Source organism: Orycteropus afer, unplaced genomic scaffold (genome assembly GCF_000298275.1).
Source record: "Orycteropus afer afer isolate SDZICR_OR568_19922 unplaced genomic scaffold, OryAfe1.0 scaffold00283, whole genome shotgun sequence".
NCBI classification, from domain to species: Eukaryota; Metazoa; Chordata; class Mammalia; order Tubulidentata; family Orycteropodidae; genus Orycteropus; species Orycteropus afer.
In genome coordinates this window covers 3,370,877-3,375,809 of record NW_006921870.1, presented here as the reverse complement: position 1 = coordinate 3,375,809, position 4,933 = coordinate 3,370,877, and the positions used below count along the sequence as shown (strand labels likewise).

At 38.9% G+C, this 4,933-nt stretch overlaps 1 pseudogene; it reads right to left on the bottom strand.

Moving 5' to 3' along the window:
• Positions 1-2,756: 2,756 nt before the first annotated feature.
• On the bottom strand, positions 2,757-4,019 carry LOC103205363 (annotated as a pseudogene).
• Between the last annotated feature and the right edge of the window lie 914 nt (positions 4,020-4,933).

Below are 4,933 nucleotides of genomic sequence, written 5' to 3'. Positions count from 1 at the left end.
ATGTTAATTGCAACTGCCGAGCAAATTAATATGTATTCTAGTACCTGGTCTACAGCTTTTGACATGGCCAATGCCTTTTTCTTAATTTCAGGTTTTTTGTTTTAGTGACAATATATTTTGTTTGACCAAGCTATTTCTCAGAGTAAGGTAGTTATCACACAACATAAAAACAATTAAAAATGACTCTTGATTTATTTAACAAGTCTTGTTTTGGTAAACCAACATCAAGTTTAAATGCATTTTATATCCATTTCCACACCATTGTATCCTTTTCTAGGAAATCTGGTGGTGTGGTGGTTAAGGCATTTGGCTGCTAACCAGAAGGTCAGTGGTTTGAACCTACCAGCTGTTCTGCAGAAGAAAGATGAGGCAGACTGTTTCTGTAAAGATTTACCGCCTTAGAAACTCATTGGGGGTTACTATGAATCAGAATTGATTCGATGGGATGTGCAAAAATGGCAAGGAGGCCACATGTTCTGACCTCCTCTAATCCCACAAGAGGAAGGCAGAATCACCATCAATAGCCCAAGGCCTATTACTGTAAGGCCAGACATGCTGCCTCCCTCCAGCCCTTTCACCAACTGTTCCTCCCAGAGCACCACCACCTCTCACCTGGGTTCGATAATTCACTGCAGTGGCCACACAGAACTCACAGATTATGAGGTTTATTAGGGAAGCACCAGGCTACAATTCAAGTTCAGGAAAAATGCTCAGTCTCTCTCCCAACCCACCGTCCCTCAGCCAACAGTCTCTCACAGTCTCTTTCCCAGCAGTGCTGGTCCCTCGGTGTCTCACTCAGCAAAGTGTGTCTCTTGCATCTCTTTCCCAGCAGCACATGTCTCAGGAGCACGTGTCTCTTTCAGCAGCACGTCTTCCTCAACCAGCAGTCAGAGAGAATTCTGCCTCTAGGAGGCCTCCTTTTAAGCTTGGCAGAGTGGCCAAACCAACCAATCGTAACAACCGAATTCTAAGCACCTGAGAGTGAGCCTCCCATAACATTGCGTTGTGCCATGCCCAACAGAAATAGCCCAGGTGGATAACATTTACAATCAGGAACTTCTCAGTTGCTCATTCCACCACTGAGTTTACAATGATTTATGGGTAGAAAAGTCATACTAAGTAATTAACTACACTGCAGGATGGCAGTGAGTTTGGTTTGGAAATCCATTTCCATAATTTTTTTTTCACTGTAAATGAAGGCTGATAAAACTGCAAATAAGCATTACAATTTGAAATCACAGAAATTATTTAAAATGGCTAATTCTGAAGAAGGAATCCTGGTGATGCATTGCCTAAGGCATTTGACTGCTAACCAGAAGGCTGGTGGTTCAAACCCACCAGCCACTCCAAGGAATGAAGATGGAGCAATCTACTTCCGTAAAGATTTACATCCTGGGAAGACCATGGGGGTCGCTGTGAGTCGGAATCAACTCCATGGCAGTGGGTTTGGTTTTTGGATAGTTCTGAAGAGGACAGTAGAATCTATTTTAAGCACATATTATTAGTTCACATCACATTTCCATCTGTTCCTGTACCCATAAAAATGGGCAGAAAAAGGGTAGAAAGCAAGAAAAGGAAGCATCAAAGATTTTTTAAAAAAATTTTTATTGTGATTTGGGTGAAAGTTTACAGAGAAAATCCATGAAAGATTGTTTTTGAAGGACTACTTTTTCTAGGACTAGTAAAATGGGTGACATTCTGTTGTATCTCTTTGGTCATCAAAGAAATGGGAGGAGTAACCACCTCACCTGATGCTAATAACGTCAATATGAAGTATTTAAATGAGAGAGTCAAATTAAAAGAAAAGAAAAGGCATCTTTGTAGATAATGCTCTCATGTTGCTAGTGCACGCATGTGTATTTTTTTTAATAAACCAGACATGTAATGAAAATAAACCAATAGAAAACTGGCATGTATTTAAACTAGAATTGAACATACTTTAAATATTAAACCCCAATTTCTTCAGTTATGGAGGAAAAAGATAATTTTCAATTTAAAGTCTTGGGTTTATTTCTTTTCAGAACTTTCATTTATTCATAACTTTCACTTCATATTTTTATAACTTTCTTTTTTTAAAAAATCAAATTGCTTTACATTTCCTCTTGTGGAATAAAGACAGCTTTATTTTATCAGTTGAAATGAAACTATTGCTTCAACTTAAACTATGTGAATTGAATAGTAGTTCAATTCAGAGCACATTTAAAGGTAATTCTACTGAATATTGAAAAAAAAGTGGTAACAGATTTTCCATAAGAAAATCATCTCTTCTACAACTGTGAAATATGGCAGAAATACCATCTAGCTGCAATGTTTGTGCTGAAATATCAAGAGGGTGGCTAAGCCTTGAAGTTTTTATGTACTGTAAATGTGGGAAATATAAATGAGTACCTATAAGATTATGAGTGGACTCCAATTCTCAAATGTCTAAGTGAAAGGAAAAATCAGATACCAATCTGTCTAGCTATTCTAACACATAAGTGACTGTGGCTGGATTTTTATGGGGGAAAAAAGGTAGGGAAAGATTTTGTTTCCACTGTCAGATTTATACTCTATAAATATAATTTATAATTTTAAAATTAGCAGACATCAGGGATGATCCCCCTCCTCTCAAAAAAAAAAAAAAAAAAAACTTACATCCTTACCAGACATTACATATATACGTCATCTTCCTTGGGTGGGTATTTATATAGAAAAAAAAAAAAAAAACCTCATAAAACACAAAATGGCAAAAACAAAGCATGTGATTGTGATTGTTTTCAGTCAATGTGGTTATACTGCCCTCTTGCAAAATGACAGGCAAAATAACACTTGCTTTTACATTTGCTTCCACATACACTGAAAGGGTTTTTCATATCTGTGACATCAGATACGAATAGTGTAAAGGCTATTGTCTGCAAAATACATGTTGTAGTACTGGCAGTGGTGCAGAAGCTGAGGATCCTGGACTGGCAGCATTGGGACTGGAGCGCTGGGCTGGCTGCTTGCTATCCTAGGAGTACTCATGTGGGCATTGGTTCACTGCTTGGCCCTAACATCGGACTATAGTTCTTTTGACTACATGATGGGTGAAGATCAGTGCTTGTGGGAGAGGAGCTCTGGGGAATATTTGCTGATGTGGCAAAAACCACTGCTTGGGCAGAGGCCTCCTGAACCATGAAAGGCTTTTCACTGGAGCAGGGAACTACATCAGGGATGGGGGGTTTTGGTTTTCAGGTGGCAAACTGGACAACTGTCCTGCTAGAGTCAAGAGCTGATTTAAAGTGTTGTCAACTGTGAGTTCTTGGGGGTCCCTTGGTAGGCCACCAGTGGGTATGGTTTTTGCCATACTTTCATACAAGTCAGTCTGAATACTTGGGGTGGGGTTTCATGAGAGAAATTGATAAGGTTGTCTGGTTTCTGAACCACCACAGACTATGTGAACTTAAGTTGATTAATACTTTTCTGTTATATCCAAGATTGCTTATTTTCTTCTGTAAAACCCCCTACATTACTTGTTGCTCAAAGAAGACCTAGTGGCTTTAATTGATACAATTTTATGCTTACATATTAGATGATAGGAAAAGTTGCTCCAGTCATTGCAAGAGAAGGAACATAATTCACATCTGTATGGTTGTATGGTTTTTCCTCCATATGAGAATGCATATGGGCTTCCACTCACAATCAAATGCAGATGAACGTAAGTGACACCTATGCAGTTTCTCATCTATGTGGATTCTAATATGCTCAATGAGCCAGGCCATTCCTTTGCTGGCAAAGTTGTAGTACCAACAGTTGAGCCTCCCATCAAAAGTCCTTTCAGACTCATCTAGTAACATTCCTGAGTGTTCATCCAGGAAAACTTCAACAGATGGGTGATTAAGTCCATTTTAATCACCATCTGTTCCAGTTCCCTGAAGAGCCTCTTCTTCTTTGTGCCCACTAATGGATCCAGAAATCATGTTCACATGATGGGTCTGCTAAGTCAGGTATTCCTGAAAATCTTTCATGAAGTACAAAGGTTTTGCTTTTTTCTCACCCATCTTTGCTTCCTTTTCACATTTACAGTTTGTTATACCTAGAAAATATCTTCTGATATCTACACTGAATAAACTTCACCACCTTGTTCAACACTGCTGCCATCACTGCTGTCACGGTCTTTATCACTACTGCCAAGTTGGTTGTGTCTTCTCAAGACAAGGATCACCATAAGCAGTTTACCTTCAGCTTGCAAAGACAGCAATATACCTGCACTGTCTTACCTTAGAGGTATATCAACTCTCCAGCACTGTATCATAATTAAGTTCACAAAGAACTTGATCACTTTTCCCTCACAGGACATTACATTGGTCCATTATATTGATGACATTATGCTGATTGGATCTAGTAAGGAAAAAGTATCAATGACTCTAGACTTACTGGTAAGATATTTGCGTGCTAAACAAAACAAAACCTACTGCGCCCGAGTCCATTGTAACTCATAGTGACCTTATAGGATAGAGTAGAATTGCCCCATAAGTTTTCCAAGGCTATAAATCTTTATAGAAGCATACTGCCTCATGTTTCTACCATTAAGCAGCTGGTGGGTTTAAACTGCAAACTTTTTGGTTCAACTGAATGTCTTAAGGATGAGAAATTAACCTGACAAAAATGCAGGCCTATTCCACCTCAAAGAAATTTCTAGGGGTCCAGTGATGTGGGGTATGTTGCAATATTCCTACTCAAGTGAAGGAAAAATTATTATCTTTGTCTCTTCCCACAACTAAAAAGGAGGCACAACTTCTGATGGGCCTCTTTGGTTTTTGAAACCATTTTTTTTTTAAAATTGTGATTGGGTGAGGATTTACAGAGCAGATTCACTTTCCATACAGCATTTCACATGCACTTTGTCTCATGACATTGACCACAGTTTACCACAATGCAACAGCTCCCCTCTCACTTCCTCCCCATAGTTACC